This window comes from Scyliorhinus torazame, chromosome 4, assembly GCF_047496885.1.
Source record: "Scyliorhinus torazame isolate Kashiwa2021f chromosome 4, sScyTor2.1, whole genome shotgun sequence".
Lineage (NCBI taxonomy): Eukaryota > Metazoa > Chordata > Chondrichthyes > Carcharhiniformes > Scyliorhinidae > Scyliorhinus > Scyliorhinus torazame.
Window position 1 is genome coordinate 57,940,318 of NC_092710.1, and position 25,403 is coordinate 57,965,720.

Genomic DNA, 25,403 nt, shown 5'->3' on the forward strand with positions numbered 1-25,403 from the left:
AATGCGCTGCCCACACAAATGGTTAGACCCCAGTTGACGTTGGTAATGAACAAGCAGATTGTGCAGCGCGGACAGCCGCGCAAATTCAGCAAGTGATGGTGCCTAAAATGTTAAGTCAGACTAAACGATTTACTATAAATATGTCTGCTTCTGACAAGTCAATGCCAACCATCCAAGACATCATAAGGTTACAGGAGGACGCTCCTGAGAGTGATAAACAAATGTGGAAACGGTTAGGTTGTACATATGATTCTGTTTCTTCTTTATGGACCACGCCAGCACATCAGACTTGTATGTCTGATGTACTGGCTTTATGAGTCATCGAATGTGTACACTTTGCACTCATTGTGGGGCTCGGGGGACTAGTGATTTGTTGCTGGACACTTGGTGGCACCCTAAAATGCAGGGGTTGGCCCAGAGTATCAGTAATCGGTGTTTGATTTGTCAGCAATATAACACCGGAAAAGGTATCCCTTGTGGGTTGGGGCAAATCCCATTGCCCAGTGGTCCCTTTGAGACGCTCCAAATGGATTACATTGAGTTGGAAAGGTGTCAATGTTATAAATATGTTTTGGTCATTGTGGATGGGTTCAGCAGATGGGTTGAGGCATATCCGACTACCGATAATAAAGCTGCTACTGTGGTTAAAGTTCTGATGCGGGAAATCATTCCCCGGTACAGTAGACCAGCTCAGTTGAGTTCTGCTAACGGGCCTCATTTTCTTGGACAGATTAACCTGCCTCCCTTCTCCAGTGCTGTTTTACAGGTGTGGAGCATGATGGGGTGGCTACGCACCGTCTGTGTGATATTTGGCCTCACCTCGCTTGGAGTGTTATTGGCGACGGACATAGAAAAGGGGAATATTATCTATATTTGTAACCCCAACCAATCTACAAGGATACATCACCTATGCAAAGGTAATGTTCTTCGCTGCCCCCATATACGAAGACATGGTATCGACTCATGGAAGGTCGTCAAAGTTAAGGAGAATGCAGGAGTCATGAAGCAATTGCACTGGTCCCGGCGATGGGAAGGGAACATTATATGGACATTGCCTCGTTTTTGGAGTACATGTAAGTTTGATTTTGGATGTGTTAAGATTGTTGCGATAAAGGTAACATCAGACCGTCAGGAGAGCGTAGGAAGAGATTGTGAGAGAGCGTGAGGGACGAGAGAGAGGACGGGGCGTGTGAGAAGGGAAGTACAGCTAGAACGTAGGTTATCGGGAGATACACTTAATTTAGTTAAAGGCCAAACTGAGGAAAACCTGGGTAGTATGAATCACTTCTACCAGATTTACCACTGCTTGTATGGCCATGGACGGGTTGTCTGCTACCCAATACCCGCAGCTGTGTCTAGGTTATTTTCTGTTTCACCGCTTTGGGGAACTCCCCAAACGGTGGTTCATTGTCAACGTTCTGAGCCACCGCCCGAGCAAGTCACTCTTCCTTACGATCCGGGTTCCGTACCACCGGCTATTTGCCTATCCCTTCCTCGGGATAATTCCCATTCACAGTATGATAGGCTGCAACGGTGGAGGGCATATATACCTAGCCACTTCACTCCCAATAGGGATTCCCGGTCGTACGAGAATTGTTTCAGCAGTGAAGGATACGGCTGTTTGCTGGTACAGGTGGAAACGAATATAACATGTCTGTTCCCCACCTGTACGGACAGGAGGTGCCATATCACCCAGGCGTCTGGCCAATGCGTTTGTTACAACACCACTTGCGTTCCATTGAACGCCGGCCTCCAGCTCCTTTTTGGCTGGGGGAATGTCTCTCATATCACTGTTGGGACGAGGGCTTTCCGCATTGCTAGGTGGCCCGAATGGGCGTTTCGAAGCTAGATAAACTGGGCTACTGGGGGGTTCCTTGGCTGTCAGCAATAGGAATTATTTTATTTGTGGCCTTACCATCTTGGGAAATGAAACCTTGGGAGCCCTCGGGGCAATAACCAAGGAATTGCCTCAGCTACGGTTGTTTGCAATGCAGAACCGGTATGCTCTTGACTATCTTCTGGCCCGTGAGGGTGGGGTATGCGCCATAGTGCAGGACAAGTGTATCATGGGAGTTCAGGACTTGACCGCTAACATCACTAAATTTATGGATCACATACGGGATCACCTAGACGGAATGCAGGATCCTGGCGCTTGGGGTAACTGGGGATTTGGAGGTTGGAAGGACTGGTTGATAAATATGGTCATGCATTTAGTGGTGGCTATCGGCTGCATCTTTGTGGGCCCAGCCATCCTTAAATGTGTGATGGGTAGAATGTGGGATACACTGGAACAGATCAACGCCGCTAAAATCTTAGCTGTCAAAATCCATGAGGGTGCAGCTACGCCAGGAATTGGAAATGCAGTGACAGATCTTTTTAGATGAGGGACCGTAGCTATGGATTTGATAGTTCGGTTATCATGGAATGATAAAAAGAGGGAATGACGAATGTGATATAAAATAGTTACTTTAGAGATATTAGTTACTGTAATGTAGAGATACGCCAGTCTCATTCTGGTGAGTTCACAGACAAATGATTTCAGACCACATGGCAAAGCAAGGAGGAGGTGTGTCCACCAAAGGAGGAGAAAAGGATGCTGGGTAATAGGGGCCAGAGGAAGGGATTGGAAGTGAGCCAATCAGAATGTCTGACTAGGTCAGGAGGGGTATAGGATGACCTATGGGAATCGTGTATGTGAAACTTGATACCATTTGAATTGATTTGCAGAGATCCCTTTGTCTCTTTGTTCATTCGCTTTCCGGGGTGTAGGAGACTGGATGTGTCTTATGCCTCTGAGATGAATCAAGCTTGCAAGTCAAATAAAATAACTAATGCTGTACCTGCAAATGCATCTCGACTTTTATTGAGGCCAGACTGACGGGTAAAGAAATTTGGGATTTGACAGGATCACGCGCATTTGAAACTTTAACTCTGTGTCTGGCACCACGGAGATCCTCAGATTTTTAAAGATTTTATCCTCGCACTTTTAGTTTCTCTTGCAGATTTGCAGCATCCGCGGTATTTTCCTTTGAATGCATAATAGGATTTACCTCAAGAAAACCTGCTGGCACATTTTAAAAGTATAGCAACGACAACAGAGTGTAACGATTGAATGATTAACTGATTTGCTCTGACTAAGAGTGACCCTGAGTCGAAAAAATTGCTCAGTTCTCTCTTCGCAAATGCCGCCAGAACCGCTGAGATTTTCGATCTTTTCCCCTTTTTCTTTGAGATTTCACATCCGAAGTAATTTGCTTTTATATTGAACAATTTCTGTTGCTGTACATTAGCAAGAACAATTCGGGCGGGAGAAATAGCGGTCCGTTTTGCATGAAGATTTGGTGCTGACAAATCTATTTCCACCCAAAAACTTTGAGATTTTGACACTTTGCAACTTGACCGGTTAACCTTACTTGCATTCACACTCTGCCACAACAAACACCAGATAACACCCTTTACTCTCTCTCACAATACAATCTGTGTCTTTGTAGCTTCCCACTTATATTTCACCGAATTAAACGTAATCTTCAAAGCCTTGAAGTGACAGTGCAGGTCCGGGGGTAACAACTGATGTCACATCACAAGTCACTGGTAAGAAGCGAGTAGTTGGTGCACATGAAGAATTTGTGACAGGAAGCCAAACGGAGGCTGCTGCTCTGCCTGCGAGTAAAATGAGCTGGAGAGGCTGCATAACCAAAGAAGGAAATTCAAAACATCCCTCATGAGACTTTGAAGTAACTTAGAGAACCAGCAAAGATTAGGCCTTGGTAGCTCATTCGATAGAGCTTCAGAATTTCAATATGAGGGTCCAGCGTTCAAGTCCCTATCAGGGCTCTTACTATGGCTCAAGACGTTTGCTTCCCAATGAACAACAAAAAAGAAGAATAAAGAATGCAGAACGGGTCAGGGAAAATGGATGAACGGTGACAATATCATCTTTCCTAAATTTCAACATCCATGGAGAATTGTCAAGAAGTTTGCTTCATTTTCAGTTCATGTTAAAATTCTCTCCTGACATTGTCCTGTATTATACCACAATAGATTTCTGGTCATGTTCACTCACTTCCCAGTTCGACCAATCATTTCCTGTTTGTTTACTTATCCCATGCAGAACTGCTACAAATCCAGCATTTCCAGTAATAAGTGCAATTTTACAGTTTCAAAGACCAGTGCCAATGAATATTTTAATTTGCACTCGGAAGGCCCGTATGAGATGTCAGGCAAACTGATGTTGAATCAAAATGATTGAAATCTGTTCTAAACTTGCACGCTAACCTTGCATGCTGGTGCTGTGGCTTAGATGGTTAAAGCACCTGTCTAGTAAACAAGAGATCCTGAGTTTAAATCTCAGCAGTACCTTCAATGGAAATTAACAGCTGGAGTGATGCTCAACATTTCAAGGTGAATGCAGTAAATGTTGACACAATCCCTGCAACGCGAACCTTAAAGCTCGCTTTCCCTTGTGTGCTGAAGCACTTTTATCAAAGCTTTAAACTCTATTTTTCCGCTCATCTTCAATTTTGCTCACCTACACCATCGCATTTCCTCCTCGCTTCAGCCCTGTAGAAGGATATCGCGCATTTGAAACTTTAACTCTGTGTCTGCACCACTCCTCAGGTTTTTGAAGATTTTATCCTCTCACTTTTCGTTTCTCTTGCAGATTTGCAGCATCTGCGGTATTTTCCTTTGAATGCATAATAGGATTTACCTCAAGAAAACCTGGAGGAACATTTTATAAGTATAGCAACGACAACAGAGTGTAACGATTGAATGATTAACTGATTTGCTCTGCCGAAGAGTCACCCTGAGTCAAAAAAATTGCTCAGTTCTCTCTTCCCAGATGCCGCCAGAACCGCTGAGATTTTCCATCTTTTCCCCTTTTTCTTTGAGATTTCACATCCGCAGTAATTTGCTTTTATATTGAACAATTTCTGTTGCTGTACGTTAGCAAGAACAATTCGGGCGGGAGAAATAGCGGTCCGTTTTGCATGAAGATTTGGTGCTGACAAATCTATTCCCACCCAAAAACCTTGAGATTTTGACACTTTGCAACATGACCGGTTTACCTTACTTGCATTCACACTCTGCCACAACAAACACCAGATGACACCCTTTACTCTCTCTCACAATATAATCTCTGTCTTTGTAGCTTCCCACTTATATTTCACCGAATTAAACGTAATCTTCAAAGCCTTGAAGTGACAGTGCAGGTCCGGGGGTGACAGCTGTTGTCACATCACAAGTGACTGGTAAGAAGCGATTAGTTGGTGCAAGCTGAAGAATTTCTGAAAGGAAGCCAAACGGAGGCTTCTGCTGTGCCTGCGAGTAAAATGAGCTGGAGAGGCTGCATCACCAAAGAAGGAAATTCAAAACATCCCTCATGAGACGTTGAAGTAAATTATGAGAACCAGCAAAGATTGGGCCTTGGTAGCTCATTCGGTAGAGCTTCAGACTTTTATTATGAGGGTCCAGCGTTCAAGTCCGTATCAGGGCTCTTACTTTGGCTCAAGATGTTTGCTTCCCAATGAACAACAAAAAAGAAGAATAAAGAATGCAGAACGGGTCAGGGAAAATGGAAGAACGGTGACAATATCATCTTTGCTAAAGAGCAACAGCCATGGAGAATTGTCAAGAAGTTTGCATCATTTTCAGTTAATGTTAAAATTCTCTCCTGACATTGTCCTGTATTATAACCACAATAGATTTCTGGTCATGTTCACTCACTTCCCAGTTCGACCAATCATTTCCTGTTTGTTTACTAATCCCATGCAGAACTGCTACAAATCCAGCATTTCCAGTAATAAATGCAATTTTACAGTTTCAAAGACCAGTGCTACTGAATATTTTAATTTGCACTCGGAAGGCCCGTATGAGATGGCAAGAAAAGTGATGTTGAATCAAAATGATTGAAATCTGTTCTAAACTTGCACGCCAAGCTTGCATGCTGGTGCTGTGGCTTAGATGGTTAAAGCGCCTGTCTAGTAAACAGGAGATCCTGAGTTCAAACCTCAGCAGTGCCTTCAATGGAAATTAACAGCTAGAGTGATGCTCAACATTTCATAGATAATGTTGGCGCAATCCCTGCAACGCGGACCTTAAAGCTTGCTTTCTATTGTGTGCTGAACCAATTTTTTCAAACCTTTAAACTCACATTTTCCGCTCATCTTCAATTTTGCTCACCTACACCATCGCATTTCCTCCTCGCTTCAGCCTTGTAGAAGGATATCGCGCATTTGAAACTTTAACTCTGTGTCTGGCACCACGGATAACCTCAGAATTTTAAAGATTTTATCCTCTCACTTTTAGTTTCTCTTGCAGATTTGCAGCATCCACGGTATTTTCCTTTGAATGCATAATAGGATTTACATCAAGAAAACCTGGAGGAACATTTTAAAAGTATAGCAACGACAACAGAGTGTAACGATTGAATGATTAACTGATTTGCTCTGCCGAAGAGTGACCCTGAGTCAAAAAAATTGCTCAGTTCTCTCTTCCCAGATGCCGCCAGAACCGCTGAGATTTTCCATCTTTTCCCCTTTTTCTTTGAGATTTCACATCCGCAGTAATTTGCTTTAATATTGAACAATTTCTGTTGCTGTACGTTAGCAAGAACAATTCGGGCGGGAGAAATAGCGGTCCGTTTTGCATGAAGATTTGGTGCTGACAAATCTATTTCCACCCAAAAACTTTGAGATTTTGACACTTTGCAACTTGACCGGTTAACCTTACTTGCATTCACACTCTGCCACAACAAACACCAGATAACACCCTTTACTCTCTCTCACAATACAATCTGTGTCTTTGTAGCTTCCCACTTATATTTCACCGAATTAAACGTAATCTTCAAAGCCTTGAAGTGACAGTGCAGGTCCGGGGGTAACAACTGATGTCACATCACAAGTCACTGGTAAGAAGCGAGTAGTTGGTGCACATGAAGAATTTGTGACAGGAAGCCAAACGGAGGCTGCTGCTCTGCCTGCGAGTAAAATGAGCTGGAGAGGCTGCATAACCAAAGAAGGAAATTCAAAACATCCCTCATGAGACTTTGAAGTAACTTAGAGAACCAGCAAAGATTAGGCCTTGGTAGCTCATTCGATAGAGCTTCAGAATTTCAATATGAGGGTCCAGCGTTCAAGTCCCTATCAGGGCTCTTACTATGGCTCAAGACGTTTGCTTCCCAATGAACAACAAAAAAGAAGAATAAAGAATGCAGAACGGGTCAGGGAAAATGGATGAACGGTGACAATATCATCTTTCCTAAATTTCAACATCCATGGAGAATTGTCAAGAAGTTTGCTTCATTTTCAGTTCATGTTAAAATTCTCTCCTGACATTGTCCTGTATTATACCACAATAGATTTCTGGTCATGTTCACTCACTTCCCAGTTCGACCAATCATTTCCTGTTTGTTTACTTATCCCATGCAGAACTGCTACAAATCCAGCATTTCCAGTAATAAGTGCAATTTTACAGTTTCAAAGACCAGTGCCAATGAATATTTTAATTTGCACTCGGAAGGCCCGTATGAGATGTCAGGCAAACTGATGTTGAATCAAAATGATTGAAATCTGTTCTAAACTTGCACGCTAACCTTGCATGCTGGTGCTGTGGCTTAGATGGTTAAAGCACCTGTCTAGTAAACAAGAGATCCTGAGTTTAAATCTCAGCAGTACCTTCAATGGAAATTAACAGCTGGAGTGATGCTCAACATTTCAAGGTGAATGCAGTAAATGTTGACACAATCCCTGCAACGCGAACCTTAAAGCTCGCTTTCCCTTGTGTGCTGAAGCACTTTTATCAAAGCTTTAAACTCTATTTTTCCGCTCATCTTCAATTTTGCTCACCTACACCATCGCATTTCCTCCTCGCTTCAGCCCTGTAGAAGGATATCGCGCATTTGAAACTTTAACTCTGTGTCTGCACCACTCCTCAGGTTTTTGAAGATTTTATCCTCTCACTTTTCGTTTCTCTTGCAGATTTGCAGCATCTGCGGTATTTTCCTTTGAATGCATAATAGGATTTACCTCAAGAAAACCTGGAGGAACATTTTATAAGTATAGCAACGACAACAGAGTGTAACGATTGAATGATTAACTGATTTGCTCTGCCGAAGAGTCACCCTGAGTCAAAAAAATTGCTCAGTTCTCTCTTCCCAGATGCCGCCAGAACCGCTGAGATTTTCCATCTTTTCCCCTTTTTCTTTGAGATTTCACATCCGCAGTAATTTGCTTTTATATTGAACAATTTCTGTTGCTGTACGTTAGCAAGAACAATTCGGGCGGGAGAAATAGCGGTCCGTTTTGCATGAAGATTTGGTGCTGACAAATCTATTCCCACCCAAAAACCTTGAGATTTTGACACTTTGCAACATGACCGGTTTACCTTACTTGCATTCACACTCTGCCACAACAAACACCAGATGACACCCTTTACTCTCTCTCACAATATAATCTCTGTCTTTGTAGCTTCCCACTTATATTTCACCGAATTAAACGTAATCTTCAAAGCCTTGAAGTGACAGTGCAGGTCCGGGGGTGACAGCTGTTGTCACATCACAAGTGACTGGTAAGAAGCGATTAGTTGGTGCAAGCTGAAGAATTTCTGAAAGGAAGCCAAACGGAGGCTTCTGCTGTGCCTGCGAGTAAAATGAGCTGGAGAGGCTGCATCACCAAAGAAGGAAATTCAAAACATCCCTCATGAGACGTTGAAGTAAATTATGAGAACCAGCAAAGATTGGGCCTTGGTAGCTCATTCGGTAGAGCTTCAGACTTTTATTATGAGGGTCCAGCGTTCAAGTCCGTATCAGGGCTCTTACTTTGGCTCAAGATGTTTGCTTCCCAATGAACAACAAAAAAGAAGAATAAAGAATGCAGAACGGGTCAGGGAAAATGGAAGAACGGTGACAATATCATCTTTGCTAAAGAGCAACAGCCATGGAGAATTGTCAAGAAGTTTGCATCATTTTCAGTTAATGTTAAAATTCTCTCCTGACATTGTCCTGTATTATAACCACAATAGATTTCTGGTCATGTTCACTCACTTCCCAGTTCGACCAATCATTTCCTGTTTGTTTACTAATCCCATGCAGAACTGCTACAAATCCAGCATTTCCAGTAATAAATGCAATTTTACAGTTTCAAAGACCAGTGCTACTGAATATTTTAATTTGCACTCGGAAGGCCCGTATGAGATGGCAAGAAAAGTGATGTTGAATCAAAATGATTGAAATCTGTTCTAAACTTGCACGCCAAGCTTGCATGCTGGTGCTGTGGCTTAGATGGTTAAAGCGCCTGTCTAGTAAACAGGAGATCCTGAGTTCAAACCTCAGCAGTGCCTTCAATGGAAATTAACAGCTAGAGTGATGCTCAACATTTCATAGATAATGTTGGCGCAATCCCTGCAACGCGGACCTTAAAGCTTGCTTTCTATTGTGTGCTGAACCAATTTTTTCAAACCTTTAAACTCACATTTTCCGCTCATCTTCAATTTTGCTCACCTACACCATCGCATTTCCTCCTCGCTTCAGCCTTGTAGAAGGATATCGCGCATTTGAAACTTTAACTCTGTGTCTGGCACCACGGATAACCTCAGAATTTTAAAGATTTTATCCTCTCACTTTTAGTTTCTCTTGCAGATTTGCAGCATCCACGGTATTTTCCTTTGAATGCATAATAGGATTTACATCAAGAAAACCTGGAGGAACATTTTAAAAGTATAGCAACGACAACAGAGTGTAACGATTGAATGATTAACTGATTTGCTCTGCCGAAGAGTGACCCTGAGTCAAAAAAATTGCTCAGTTCTCTCTTCCCAGATGCCGCCAGAACCGCTGAGATTTTCCATCTTTTCCCCTTTTTCTTTGAGATTTCACATCCGCAGTAATTTGCTTTAATATTGAACAATTTCTGTTGCTGTACGTTAGCAAGAACAATTCGGGCGGGAGAAATAGCGGTCCGTTTTGCATGAAGATTTGGTGCTGACAAATCTATTTCCACCCAAAAACTTTGAGATTTTGACACTTTGCAACTTGACCGGTTAACCTTACTTGCATTCACACTCTGCCACAACAAACACCAGGTGACACCCTTTACTCTCTCTCACAATACAATCTGTGTCTTTGTAGCTTCCCACTTATATTTCACCGAATTAAACGTAACCTTCAAAGCCTTGAAGTGACATTGCAGGTCCGGGGGTAACAACTGATGTCACATCACAAGTCACTGGTAAGAAGCGAGTAGTTGGTGCAAGCTGAAGAATTTGTGAAAGGAAGCCAAACGGAGGCTGCTGCTATGCCTGCGAGTAAAATGAGCTGGAGAGGCTGCATCACCAAAGAAGGAAATTGAAAACATCCCTCATGAGACGTTGAAGTAAATTATGAGAACCAGCAAATATTGGGCCTTGGTAGCTCATTCGGTAGAGCTTCATACTTTTATTATGAGGGTCCAGCGTTCAAGTCCCTATCAGGGCTCTTACTTTGGCTCAAGACGTTTGCTTCCCAATGAACAACAAAAAAGAAGAATAAAGAATGCAGAACGGGTCAGGGAAAATGGAAGAACGGTGACAATATCATCTTTGCTAAAGTGCAACAGCCATGGAGAATTGTCTAGAAGTTTGCTTCATTTTCAGTTCATGTTAAAACCCTCTCCTGCCATTGTCCTGTATTATACTACAATAGATTTCTGGTCATGTTCACTCACTTCCCAGTTCGACCAATCATTTCCTGTTTGTTTACTTATCCCATGCAGAACTGCTACAAATCCAGCATTTCCAGTAATAAATGCAATTTTACATTTTCAAAGACTAGTGCCAATGAATATTTTAATTTGCACTCGGAAGGCCCGTATGAGATGTCAGGAAAACTGATGTTGAATCAAAATGATTGAAATCTGTTCTAAACTTGCACGCTAAGCTTGCATGCTGGTGCTGTGGCTTAGATGGTTAAAGCGCTTGTCTCGTAAACAGGAGATCCTGAGTTCAAATCTCAGCAGTGCCTTCAATGGAAATTCACAGCTGGAGTAATGCTGAACATTTCATGGTAAATGCAGAAAATGTTGGCACAATTCCTGCAACGCGAACCTTAAAACTCGCTTTTCCTCGTGTGCTGAAGCAATTTTTTCAAACCTTTAAACTCACATTTTCCGCTCATCTTCAATTTTGCTCACCTACACCATCGCATTTCCTCCTCGCTTCAGCCTTGTAGAAGGATATCGCGCATTTGAAACTTTAACTCTGTGTCTGGCACCACGGATAACCTCAGAATTTTAAAGATTTTATCCTCTCACTTTTAGTTTCTCTTGCAGATTTGCAGCATCCGCGGTATTTTCCTTTGAATGCATAATAGGATTTCCCTCAAGAAAACCTGGAGGGACATTTTAAAAGTATAGCAACGACAACAGAGTGTAACGATTGAATGATTAACTGATTTGCTCTGCCGAAGAGTGACCCTGAGTCGAAAAAATTGCTCAGTTCTCTCTTCCCAGATGCCGCCAAAACCGCTGAGATGTTCCATCTTTTCCCCTTTTTCTTTGAGATTTCACATCCGCAGTAATTTGCTTTAATATTGAACAATTTCTGTTGCTGTACGTTAGCAAGAACAATTCGGGCGGGAGAAATAGCGGTCCGTTTTGCATGAAGATTTGGTGCTGACAAATCTATTTCCACCCAAAAACTTTGAGATTTTGACACTTTGCAACTTGACCGGTTAACCTTACTTGCATTCACACTCTGCCACAACAAACGCCAGATGACACCCTTTACTCTCTCTCACAATACAATCTGTGCCTTTGTAGCTTCCCACTTATATTTCACCGAATTAAACGTAATCTTCAAAGCCTTGAAGTGACAGTGCAGGTCCGGGGGTAACAACTGATGTCACATCACAAGTCACTGGTGAGAAGCGAGTAGTTGGTGCAAGCTGAAGAATTTGTGAAAGGAAGCCAAACGGAGGCTGCTGCTCTGCCTGCGAGTAAAATGAGCTGGAGAGGCTGCATCACCAAAGAAGGAAATTCAAAACATCCCTCATGAGACGTTGAAGTAAATTGTGAGAACCAGCAAAGATTAGGCCTTGGTAGCTCATTCGGTAGAGCTTCAGACTTTTAATATGAGGGTCCAGCGTTCAAGTCCCGATCAGGGCTCTCACTTTGGCTCAAGATGTTTGCTTCCCAATGAACAACAAAAAAGACAAAGAAGGAATGCAGAACGGGTCAAGGAAAATGGAAGAGCGGTGACAATATCATCTTTGCTAAAGAGCAACAGCCATGGAGAATTGTCAAGAAGTTTGCTACATTTTCAGTTCATGTTAAAACTCTCTCCTGACATTGTCCTGTATTAAACCACAATAGATTTCTGGTCATGTTCACTCACTTCCCAGTTCGACCAATCATTTCCTGTTTGTTTACTTATCCCATGCAGAACTGCTACAAATCCAGCATTTCCAGTAATAAATGCAATTTTACAGTTTCAAAGACCAGTGCCAATGAATATTTTAATTTGCACTCGGAAGGCCCGTATGAGATGTCAGGAAAACTGATGTTGAATCAAAATGATTGAAATCTGTTCTAAACTTCCACGCTAAGCTTACATGCTGGTGCTGTGGCTTAGATGGTTAAAGCACCTGTCTAATAGACAGGAGATTCTGAGTTCAACTCTCAGCAGTGCCTTCAATGGAAATTAACAGCTGGAGTGATGCTCAACATTCTATGGTGAATGCAGAAGATGTTGACATAATCCCTGCAACGCAATCCTTAAAGCTCGCTTTTACTTATGTGCTGAAGCACTTTTTTCAAACCTTTAAACTCCCATTTTCCGCTCATCTTCAATTTTGCTCACCTACACCATCGCATTTCCGCCTCGCTTCAGCCTTGTAGAAGGATCACGCGCATTTGAAACTTTAACTCTGTGTCTGGCACCACGGATATCCTCAGATTTTTAAAGATTTTATCCTCTCACTTTTAGTTTCTCTTGCAGATTTGCAGCATCCGCGGTAGTTTCCTTTGAATGCATAATAGGATTTACCTCAAGAAAACCTGGTGGAACATTTTAAAAGTTTAGCAACGACAACAGAGTGTAACGATTGAATGATTAACTGATTTGCTCTGCCTAAGAGTGACCCTGAGTCGAAAAAATTGCTCAGTTCTCTCTTCACAGATGCTGCCAGAACCGCTGAGATTTTCCATCTTTTCTCCTTTTTCTTTCAGATTTCACATCCGCAGTAATTTGCTTTTATATTGAACAATTGTTCACCAAAGGAGGAGAAAATGATGCTGGGTAATAGGGGCCAGTGGAAGGGATTGGAAGTGAGCCAATCAGAATGTCTTACTAGGTCAGGAGGGGTATAGGATGACCTATGGGAATCGTGTAGGTGAAACTTGATACCATTTGAATTGATTTGCAGAGATCCCTTTGTCTCTTTGTTCATTCGCTTTCCGGGGTGTAGTAGACTGGATGTGTCTTATGCCTCTGAGATGAATCAAGCATGCAAGCCAAATAAAATAACTAATGCTGTACCTGCAAATCCATCTCGACTTTTATTGAGGCCAGACTGACGGGTAAAGAAATTTGGGATTTGACAATTAGTGCCGAAACCCGGGATTTCTCAAGACGGTTCTGACCAACTGCGAAATCAGAATTTGACTGATTATGAACAGGAGGATGGGGAAAAAGGGCCCACAATGTACAGCTGGAAAATGACCGCGCATTGATTGTTCCCCTCTTCTTATCGTCTGATTAGTCTGGTCACTCGCGGTTGGTACAGAAAGATCGTCTCGATGAAATCAAAGGTCAGTCTGGGGATTAGAAATTTAATTGATGGGATTTCATATTGTTGATTCGGCTTGGGTTAGGTTTTGGGTTGATGGGACATCTAAAAGATGATTCAATTCCAAGTATAAGTGTTTTTATGGCTGATGTGACTTCAGTAGATGGAGATTCAGTCAAGTATAAGTGTTTTTATGGCTGATGTGACTTCAGTAGATGGAGGTTCAGTCAAGTATAAGTGTTTTTATGGCTGATGTGACTTCAGTAATGAAGGTTCAGTCAAGTATAAGTGTTTTTAAATCTGAAGATGATTCAATTCCATGTGTGAGTGTTTTAAATCTATAGTTGATTAAGCTAAAAAATTATAGCCTTGGGCTGTAGTGGCGAAGGGCGCAGTTCTGAGGACTAGTTGAGATTGTGGGGAATGCTGCATATTGGTTGAAGCAGAAGTCTCTCAAAGGGTTAACAGCAGCAGCCAAAATTAAAGACGACAGACAGTGCTTCTCACTCAGGCCTTGAGATAACAGCAGCAGCCTATAGTGTAATCGGATACCTTTCCTTTGAGTCAGTGAACTCCAGCAAAGTTACGTTTTGAATTAATTAAAGGAAACCAGTGGGTTTCTCCACCTCTTTGATAAAAGTTATTATTTTCGAAAGCAATTGATTGAAATTGCCAGAATCTAAAGTTTTACTTACTTGAAATAATGTTTATCTCATTTTATTTGTGAATTAATAGAAACTTAAAGAAGATCATTGACACCATTTTAAAAAGTGTAAATCTGGAGATGATAGTTGACTTTGCCAACATTTTTGTGAATGTAAGAAAAACTCGTTTCAAGAAAAATTGTTAAGATAAAGAATTAATTAAGTTGTAAATGTTATACAAGTTTGTGTTAAGCAAATCGTAAATTTAGTTCTGAGTTGAGATCAGAGCTAAGCTTGCAAGTTGCAGTAATTCAATTTGAATTTTCAAACATTTTTAAGTTTTAAAAGAGCACTGTTAGAACCTTTTCAATTGTTTTGCCAAGAAAAAAAAATGCGCAAGTAGAGACAGGAAAGGCTCGGGTCAAACAAAAGATGAGCTACGTAGTTCAATGGCTGGCCTTGAATTGACAGAAAATGATTAATTCAATAATTTAAAAATGCCAGTAAAAGTTTTGACTGCACCTGTAGCATTGTCTGCACTAATTCCAGAACCACCAGAGTATAATAATTTATATCCAGTCACTGCTCCCCAGATTCTAATCATGCCAGTAACTCCAGCCCTTTTTGGTTGATAGTGTGGGTCCCGATTTACCATCTTCACAATCCGTAGAGAAAGAGGAGCTCTGTTCCGCAAGCCCAGTTAGCTCTAGGACCAGATCTCGGACAGCGAGAGAAGGGCTTGGTCCTAACCAGAAACAATTAAGCATACCACCTAAATCCCACCAAACCAAGGGGAAACTGCAAATTTTGAGAACAAAGGGAGCTGCAACAGATGATTTTGAAGAGAAAGAACTCCCACTAGTGACAGGGAGGGACGTCGAAGTCTTGGAAGAACCAGAGGAAATAACTAGAGTGCCCCCTGGTGGGACTCGGAGACAGTTGCCGATTAGGAAGATACCAATCACCTGAATTATGCTAGCCACGCCGCACTTCAGCAAGCCCATGCGTTAGACGACGATAGACGGACACAGATCCTGAATGCGTTGAATAACACATTTCAAAAGCCCATAAATATTTCTGCTATCTTAGACCGAAAACCTAAGAAGACTGAAGAGCCAGAGGAATTTCTGGAGCGTTTTAATGAAATCTACCGTGGGCAGTCAGGCGACTTGCCATATCAAAATGGTCAGAATTCCCCTCAATATTGTGCTATGTTAATGCATTTCCTACCACCTTCTGTGGCTACTGCTGTGAAATGTAATAACATGAATTGGACAGAGAACGACCCTTCCCAGATGGCAAGGGCAGTCAGATTTTATTGGAAGGAGAGTGTAGGCCAGGAAGGAGGCTCGGTTACAAAGGTTAAGACTGAGTATGTAATGAAAAAGGATGATCTGCGACCCCAACAAGCGGCAGAAATGGTAGTTTACCAGCAGGAGCCCCAATATTGTGACTCTGGGTGGGTGGATCAGCGAGGGGGAGGATATCAAACCCACCCAAAGGGACCCTCAGCTCCTTTTTATGGCCCACCGTATGCACCAATAGCTTTACAACCGACGCCCCCTCTGAGGGGCCATTGGTCTACTGGGAGAAGAGGACGGGGCAGATACAGAGGGAGCAATGCATGTTTTAATTGCGGCCATGCAGATCACTGGCAACAGGAATGCCCCTTTAAAAGACAGGCAGCAGAAGGAGATTATCCGACCCAAAGGACGGGGTACCCACCAAGGGGAGGACAGACGAGATACACTGACTTCTCCCAGGCAAACCCTTTCCCAACACAGGATTGACTAGCTAATTTAGTCATAAGGACTCTCCAATCGGACAGGGAACCTATTATCTCTCTGCAGATTGGAGATTAACGTCACTCATTTGTAATCGACACTGGAGCAGCCATGTCTTCTGTGCAATCAGAACTTCGACTACCATTATCCGACCACACGCAGCAATTGTCGGGGTTCCAAGGACAGGTGTGTGAGTATCCTATTTCTGAACCTGTGACAGTCACTTGCGAGAATAAGTCTGCAGATCATCAGTTTGTAGTGACTACTGGATTGGACAGTAATTTGTTGGCCCGAGATTTACTGTGTATCTTCCAGCTGCAGCTAGAGTACGGAGACGAAGGGGTAACGGTCCAATCATGGAGGATGAGACAACAGTGCTATATTTCTATCACCCCCAGTGGTGGACGTTAGACATTGAACAGTCACTGCATCACGTTACCCTGGCCTATGACAGAACCGGACAAAATAGGGAGTTGGAGGACAAATACCGGCCATTAATTGGGACCGAATGGCCAGTCAAAGGTACAGCCACAGTCACGGGAAAATAAGGTACAGCCGATTTTGTTACAATACCACCACATTTATGGCCACAGTCAGCTTCGGTAAGCCCTCATATTACACGTCAGGTCCACGACCAGTACCATGCCAGGGATCTGGGGCAAATGGTAAGGAGGGCAGTGGATCATTCGGATCCAACAGAGTACGCACTTCAAGTCATGCCGGACATCACTGCCATAAAATATTTTGAGGTCCCTGAAACAATTAACACTCGACTGCAGCATCACTGGGGACATGATGTTGTGGAATATGTCAATCCACAGGTCTGGGCGAAATACCCATCACAAGTGGGAAAGACAAATGTTACACCTATAAAGGTAACGATTAAGGATCATGTAAAGCTACCTTCCATTCGGCAATACCCCCTGAAATCCCAAGCTGCTCCGTCTATAGACAAATTAACCCAAGAGCTGTTGCAACAGGGTATTTTGGTCCCTTGCCAATCAGAATGTAACACCCCCATACTTGCTGTGCCTAAACCAGCCAAACCAGACCAGTACCGATTAGTACAGGATTTACGTTCAATCAATGCCATCGCATAGCCGTTGTTTGCTCTCACCCTCCAACACGATATTACGGTGTATAGCTCCCACTCGGTCATCGCACTACTGAGGCAACTGCAGACTCAGCATCTTACCGCAGCTCGTCAGAATAGGTATGAGATATACCTTTTGAGCAATCCACGTCTGACATTTAAACACTGTACCACTATCAATCCAGCCTGTTTTCTTAGTGGTCCATGAAGACGCACCTGGCCATGACTGTTTAGCCTTGATTCAGGAAACTACCACAATAAGGGTCGATTTGAGTGACATTTCGTCAGAACAACCTGACATGATTATGTGTGGTCAAATATCCCACCGGGGTTTAGTTAATGACTTACTGCAGGCCCTCCTTATGCCCGCGCAGATTTCAGTTATTAAATGCGCTGCCCACACAAATGGTTAGACCCCAGTTGACGTTGGTAATGAACAAGCAGATTGTGCAGCGCGGACAGCCGCGCAAATTCAGCAAGTGATGGTGCCTAAAATGTTAAGTCAGACTAAACGATTTACTATAAATATGTCTGCTTCTGACAAGTCAATGCCAACCATCCAAGACATCATAAGGTTACAGGAGGACGCTCCTGAGAGTGATAAACAAATGTGGAAACGGTTAGGTTGTACATATGATTCTGTTTCTTCTTTATGGACCACGCCAGCACATCAGACTTGTATGTCTGATGTACTGGCTTTATGAGTCATCGAATGTGTACACTTTGCACTCATTGTGGGGCTCGGGGGACTAGTGATTTGTTGCTGGACACTTGGTGGCACCCTAAAATGCAGGGGTTGGCCCAGAGTATCAGTAATCGGTGTTTGATTTGTCAGCAATATAACACCGGAAAAGGTATCCCTTGTGGGTTGGGGCAAATCCCATTGCCCAGTGGTCCCTTTGAGACGCTCCAAATGGATTACATTGAGTTGGAAAGGTGTCAATGTTATAAATATGTTTTGGTCATTGTGGATGGGTTCAGCAGATGGGTTGAGGCATATCCGACTACCGATAATAAAGCTGCTACTGTGGTTAAAGTTCTGATGCGGGAAATCATTCCCCGGTACAGTAGACCAGCTCAGTTGAGTTCTGCTAACGGGCCTCATTTTCTTGGACAGATTAACCTGCCTCCCTTCTCCAGTGCTGTTTTACAGGTGTGGAGCATGATGGGGTGGCTACGCACCGTCTGTGTGATATTTGGCCTCACCTCGCTTGGAGTGTTATTGGCGACGGACATAGAAAAGGGGAATATTATCTATATTTGTAACCCCAACCAATCTACAAGGATACATCACCTATGCAAAGGTAATGTTCTTCGCTGCCCCCATATACGAAGACATGGTATCGACTCATGGAAGGTCGTCAAAGTTAAGGAGAATGCAGGAGTCATGAAGCAATTGCACTGGTCCCGGCGATGGGAAGGGAACATTATATGGACATTGCCTCGTTTTTGGAGTACATGTAAGTTTGATTTTGGATGTGTTAAGATTGTTGCGATAAAGGTAACATCAGACCGTCAGGAGAGCGTAGGAAGAGATTGTGAGAGAGCGTGAGGGACGAGAGAGAGGACGGGGCGTGTGAGAAGGGAAGTACAGCTAGAACGTAGGTTATCGGGAGATACACTTAATTTAGTTAAAGGCCAAACTGAGGAAAACCTGGGTAGTATGAATCACTTCTACCAGATTTACCACTGCTTGTATGGCCATGGACGGGTTGTCTGCTACCCAATACCCGCAGCTGTGTCTAGGTTATTTTCTGTTTCACCGCTTTGGGGAACTCCCCAAACGGTGGTTCATTGTCAACGTTCTGAGCCACCGCCCGAGCAAGTCACTCTTCCTTACGATCCGGGTTCCGTACCACCGGCTATTTGCCTATCCCTTCCTCGGGATAATTCCCATTCACAGTATGATAGGCTGCAACGGTGGAGGGCATATATACCTAGCCACTTCACTCCCAATAGGGATTCCCGGTCGTACGAGAATTGTTTCAGCAGTGAAGGATACGGCTGTTTGCTGGTACAGGTGGAAACGAATATAACATGTCTGTTCCCCACCTGTACGGACAGGAGGTGCCATATCACCCAGGCGTCTGGCCAATGCGTTTGTTACAACACCACTTGCGTTCCATTGAACGCCGGCCTCCAGCTCCTTTTTGGCTGGGGGAATGTCTCTCATATCACTGTTGGGACGAGGGCTTTCCGCATTGCTAGGTGGCCCGAATGGGCGTTTCGAAGCTAGATAAACTGGGCTACTGGGGGGTTCCTTGGCTGTCAGCAATAGGAATTATTTTATTTGTGGCCTTACCATCTTGGGAAATGAAACCTTGGGAGCCCTCGGGGCAATAACCAAGGAATTGCCTCAGCTACGGTTGTTTGCAATGCAGAACCGGTATGCTCTTGACTATCTTCTGGCCCGTGAGGGTGGGGTATGCGCCATAGTGCAGGACAAGTGTATCATGGGAGTTCAGGACTTGACCGCTAACATCACTAAATTTATGGATCACATACGGGATCACCTAGACGGAATGCAGGATCCTGGCGCTTGGGGTAACTGGGGATTTGGAGGTTGGAAGGACTGGTTGATAAATATGGTCATGCATTTAGTGGTGGCTATCGGCTGCATCTTTGTGGGCCCAGCCATCCTTAAATGTGTGATGGGTAGAATGTGGGATACACTGGAACAGATCAACGCCGCTAAAATCTTAGCTGTCAAAATCCATGAGGGTGCAGCTACGTCAGGAATTGGAAATGCAGTGACAGATCTTTTTAGATGAGGGACCGTAGCTATGGATTTGATAGTTCGGTTATCATGGAATGATAAAAAGAGGGAATGACGAATGTGATATAAAATAGTTACTTTAGAGATATTAGTTACTGTAATGTAGAGATACGCCAGTCTCATTCTGGTGAGTTCACAGACAAATGATTTCAGACCACATGGCAAAGCAAGGAGGAGGTGTGTCCACCAAAGGAGGAGAAAAGGATGCTGGGTAATAGGGGCCAGAGGAAGGGATTGGAAGTGAGCCAATCAGAATGTCTGACTAGGTCAGGAGGGGTATAGGATGACCTATGGGAATCGTGTATGTGAAACTTGATACCATTTGAATTGATTTGCAGAGATCCCTTTGTCTCTTTGTTCATTCGCTTTCCGGGGTGTAGGAGACTGGATGTGTCTTATGCCTCTGAGATGAATCAAGCTTGCAAGTCAAATAAAATAACTAATGCTGTACCTGCAAATGCATCTCGACTTTTATTGAGGCCAGACTGACGGGTAAAGAAATTTGGGATTTGACAGGATCACGCGCATTTGAAACTTTAACTCTGTGTCTGGCACCACGGAGATCCTCAGATTTTTAAAGATTTTATCCTCGCACTTTTAGTTTCTCTTGCAGATTTGCAGCATCCGCGGTATTTTCCTTTGAATGCATAATAGGATTTACCTCAAGAAAACCTGCTGGCACATTTTAAAAGTATAGCAACGACAACAGAGTGTAACGATTGAATGATTAACTGATTTGCTCTGACTAAGAGTGACCCTGAGTCGAAAAAATTGCTCAGTTCTCTCTTCGCAAATGCCGCCAGAACCGCTGAGATTTTCGATCTTTTCCCCTTTTTCTTTGAGATTTCACATCCGAAGTAATTTGCTTTTATATTGAACAATTTCTGTTGCTGTACATTAGCAAGAACAATTCGGGCGGGAGAAATAGCGGTCCGTTTTGCATGAAGATTTGGTGCTGACAAATCTATTTCCACCCAAAAACTTTGAGATTTTGACACTTTGCAACTTGACCGGTTAACCTTACTTGCATTCACACTCTGCCACAACAAACACCAGATAACACCCTTTACTCTCTCTCACAATACAATCTGTGTCTTTGTAGCTTCCCACTTATATTTCACCGAATTAAACGTAATCTTCAAAGCCTTGAAGTGACAGTGCAGGTCCGGGGGTAACAACTGATGTCACATCACAAGTCACTCGTAAGAAGCGAGTAGTTGGTGCAAGCTGAAGAATTTGTGACAGGAAGCCAAACGGAGGCTGCTGCTTTACCTGCGAGGAAAATGAGCTGGAGAGGCTGCATCACCAAAGAAGGAAATTCAAAACATCCCTCATGAGACGTTGAAGTAAATTCTGAGAACCAGCAAAGATTCGGCCTTGGTAGCTCAATTGGTTGAGCTTCAGACTTTTATTATGAGGGTCCAGCGTTCAAGTCCCTATCAGGGCTCTTACTTTGGCTCAAGATGTTTGCTTCCCAATGAACAACTAAAAAGACGAAGAAAGAATGCAGAACGGGTCAAGGAAAATGGAAGAGCGGTGAAAATATCATCTTTGCTAAAGAGCAACAGCCATGGAGAATTGTCAAGAAGTTTGCTACATTTTCAGTTCATTTTAAAACTCTCTCCTGACATTGTCCTGTATTAAACCACAATAGATTTCTGGTCATGTTCACTCACTTCCCAGTTCGACCAATCATTTCCTGTTTGTTTACTAATCCCATGCAGAACTGCTACAAATCCAGCATTTCCAGTAATAAATGCAATTTTACAGTTCCAAAGAATGTTTTAATATGCACTCGGAAGGCCCGTATGAGATGGCAAGAAAACTGATGTTGAATCAAAATGATTGAAATCTGTTCTAAACTTGCACGCTAAGCTTGCATGCTGGTGCTGTGGCTTAGATGGTTAAAGCGCCTGTCTAGTAAACAGGAGATCCTGAGTTCAAATCTCAGCAGTGCCTTCGATGGAAATTGTCGGCTGGAGTGATGCTCAACATTTCATGGTAAATGCAGAAAATGTTGTCGCAATCCCTGCAACGCGAACCTTAAAGCATGCATTCCCATGTGTGCTGAAGCAATTTTTTCAAACCTTTCAACTCACATTTTCCGCTCATCTACAATTTTGCTCACCTACACCATCGCATTTCCTCCTCGTTTCAGCCCTGTAGAAGGATCACGCGCATTTCAAACTTTAACTCTGTGTCTGGCACCACGGATATCCTCAGATTTTTAAAGATTTTATCCTCTCACTTTTAGTTTCTCTTGCAGATTTGCAGCATCCGCGGTATTTTCCTTTGAATGCATAATAGGATTTACCTCAAGAAAACCTGGAGGAACATTTTAAAAGTATAGCAACGGCAACAGAGTGTAGCGATTGAATGATTAACTGATTTGCTCTGCCGAATAGTGACCCATTTGTCGAAAAAATTGCTCAGTTCTCTCTTCCCAGATGCCGCCAGAACCGCTGAGATTTTCCATCTTTTCCCCTTTTTCTTTGAGATTTCACATCCGCAATAATTTGCTTTTATATTGAACAATTTCTGTTGCTGTACGTTAGCAAGAACAATTCGGGCGGGAGAAATAGCGGTCCGTTTTGCATGAAGATTTGGCGCTGACAAATCTATTCCCACCCAAAAACTTTGAGATTTTGACACTTTGCAACTTGACCGGTTAACCTTACTTGCATTCACACTCTGCCACAACAAACACCAGATGACACCCTTTACTCTCTCTCACAATACAATCTGTGTCTTTGTAGCTTTCCACTTATATTTCACCGAATTAAACGTAATCTTCAAAGCCTTGAAGTGACAGTGCAGGTCCGGGGGAAACAACTGATGTCACATCACAAGTCACTGGTAAGAAGCGAGTAGTTGGTGCAAGCTGAAGAATTTGTGACAGGAAGCCAAACGGAGGCTGCTGCAATGCCTGCGAGTAAAATGAGCTGGAGAGGCTGCATCACCAAAGAAGGAAATTCAAAACATCCCTCATGAGACGTTGAAGTAAATTATGAGAACCAGCAAAGATTAGGCCTTGGTAACTCATTCGGTAGAGCTTCAGACTTTTAATATGAGGGTCCAGCGTTCAAGTCCCTATCAGGGCTCTTACTTTGCCTCAAGATGTTTGCTTCCCAATGAAATACAAAAAAGACGAAGAAAGAATGCAGAACGGGTCAAGGAAAATGGAAGAGCGGTGAAAATATCATCTTTGCTAAAGAGCAACAGCCATGGAGAATTGTCAAGAAGTTTGCTACATTTTCAGTTCATTTTAAAACTCTCTCCTGACATTGTCCTGTATTAAACCACAATAGATTTCTGGTCATGTTCACTCACTTCCCAGTTCGACCAATCATTTCCTGTTTGTTTACTAATCCCATGCAGAACTGCTACAAATCCAGCATTTCCAGTAATAAATGCAATTTTACAGTTCCAAAGAATGTTTTAATATGCACTCGGAAGGCCCGTATGAGATGGCTAGAAAACTGATGTTGAATCAAAATGATTGAAATCTGTTCTAAACTTGCACGCGAAGCTTGCATGCTGGTGCTGTGGCTTAGATGGTTAAAGTGCCTGTCTCGTAAACAGGAGATCCTGAATTCAAATCTCAGCAGTGCCTTCAATGGAAATTGTCGGCTGGAGTGATGCTGAACGTTTCATTGTAAATGCAGAAAATGTTGTTGCAATCCCTGCAACGCGAACCTTAAAGCATGCATTCCCATGTGTGCTGAAGCAATTTTTTCAAACCTTTAAACTCACATTTTCAGCTCATCTTCAATTTTGCTCACCTACACCATCGCATTTCCTCCTCGCTTCAGCCTTGTAGAAGGATATCGCGCATTTGAAACTTTAACTCTGTGTCTGGCACCACGGATAACCTCAGAATTTTAAAGATTTTATCCTCTCACTTTTAGTTTCTCTTGCAGATTTGCAGCATCCGCGGTATTTTCCTTTGAATGCATTATAGGATTTACCTCAAGAAAACCTGGAGGAACATTTTAAAAGTATAGCAACGAGAACAGAGTGTAACGATTGAATGATTAACTGATTTGCTCTGCCGAAGAGTCACCCTGAGTCGAAAAAATTGCTCAGTTCTCTCTTCCCAGATGCCGCCAGAACCGCTGAGATTTTCCATCTTTTCCCCTTTTTCTTTGAGATTTCACATCCGCAGTAATTTGCTTTTATATTGAACAATTTCTGTTGCTGTACGTTAGCAAGAACAATTCGGGCGGGAGAAATAGCGGTCCGTTTTGCATGAAGATTTGGTGCTGACAAATCTATTTCCACCCAAAAACTTTGAGATTTTGACACTTTGCAACTTGACCGGTTAACCTTACTTGCATTCACACTCTGCCACAACAAACGCCAGATGACACCCTTTACTCTCTCTCACAAAACAATCTGTGCCTTTGTAGCTTCCCACTTATATTTCACCGAATTAAACGCAATCTTCAAAGCTTTGCAGTGACAGTGCAGGTCCGGGGGTAACAACTGATGTCACATCACAAGTCACTGGTAAGAAGCGAGTAATTGGTGCAAGCTGAAGAATTTGTGAAAGGAAGCCAAACGGAGGCTGCTGCTATGCCTGCAAGTAAAATGAGCTGGAGAGGCTGCATCACCAAAGAAGGAAATTCAAAACATCCCTCATGAGACGTTGAAGCAAATTCTGAGAACCAGCAAAGATTAGGCCTTGCTAGCTCATTTGGTTGAGCTTCAGACTTTTAATATGAGGGTCCAGCGTTCAAGTCCCTATCAGGGCTCTTACTTTGGCTCAAGACGTTTGCTTCCCAATGAACAACAAAAAAGAAGAATAAAGAATGCAGAACGGGTCAGGGAAAATGGAAGAACGGTGACAATATCATCTTTGCTAAAGTGCAACAGCCATGGAGAATTGTCAAGAAGTTTGCTTCATTTTCAGTTCATGTTAAAATTCTCTCCTGACATTGTCCTGTATTATACCACAATAGATTTCTGGTCATGTTCACTCACTTCCCAGTTCGACCAATCATTTCCTGTTTGTTTACTTATCCCATGCAGTACTGCTACAAATCCAGCATTTCCAGTAATAAATGCAATTTTACAGTTTCAAAGACCAGTGCCAATGAATATTTTAATTTGCATTTGGAAGGCCCGGAGGAGATGTCAGGAAAACTGATGTTGAATCAAAATGATTGAAATCTGCTCTATACTTGCACGCGAAGCTTGCCTTCTGGTGCTGTGGCTTAGATGGTTAAAGCACCTGTCTAATAAACAGGAGATCCTGAGTTCAAATCTCAGCAGTGCCGTCAAAGGAAATTAACAGCTGGAGTGATGCTCAACATTTCATGGTAAGTGCAGAAAATGTTGGCACAATCCC

The 25,403-nt window shown here is 42.9% G+C and overlaps 1 long non-coding RNA gene and 8 other non-coding genes across 9 annotated transcripts in view; all 9 read left to right on the plus strand.

Annotated features, from left to right (window-relative positions):
* Nucleotides 1–25,403, plus strand: part of LOC140410244 (uncharacterized) — an 857,189-nt gene that overhangs the window by 281,375 nt on the left and 550,411 nt on the right. The gene's annotated exons all lie outside the window — the stretch shown is intronic.
* trnat-agu (transfer RNA threonine (anticodon AGU)) lies at nt 4,286–4,359 on the plus strand. The gene has a single exon. It is a non-coding gene; the product is annotated as a tRNA-Thr (tRNA).
* On the plus strand, nt 5,947–6,020 carry trnat-agu (transfer RNA threonine (anticodon AGU)). Its single transcript has one exon. It is a non-coding gene; the product is annotated as a tRNA-Thr (tRNA).
* trnat-agu (transfer RNA threonine (anticodon AGU)) lies at nt 7,602–7,675 on the plus strand. Its single transcript has one exon. It is a non-coding gene; the product is annotated as a tRNA-Thr (tRNA).
* On the plus strand, nt 9,263–9,336 carry trnat-agu (transfer RNA threonine (anticodon AGU)). The gene has a single exon. It is a non-coding gene; the product is annotated as a tRNA-Thr (tRNA).
* Nucleotides 10,920–10,993, plus strand: trnat-cgu (transfer RNA threonine (anticodon CGU)). The gene has a single exon. It is a non-coding gene; the product is annotated as a tRNA-Thr (tRNA).
* trnat-agu (transfer RNA threonine (anticodon AGU)) lies at nt 21,939–22,012 on the plus strand. Its single transcript has one exon. It is a non-coding gene; the product is annotated as a tRNA-Thr (tRNA).
* trnat-cgu (transfer RNA threonine (anticodon CGU)) lies at nt 23,593–23,666 on the plus strand. Its single transcript has one exon. It is a non-coding gene; the product is annotated as a tRNA-Thr (tRNA).
* Nucleotides 25,259–25,332, plus strand: trnai-aau (transfer RNA isoleucine (anticodon AAU)). The gene has a single exon. It is a non-coding gene; the product is annotated as a tRNA-Ile (tRNA).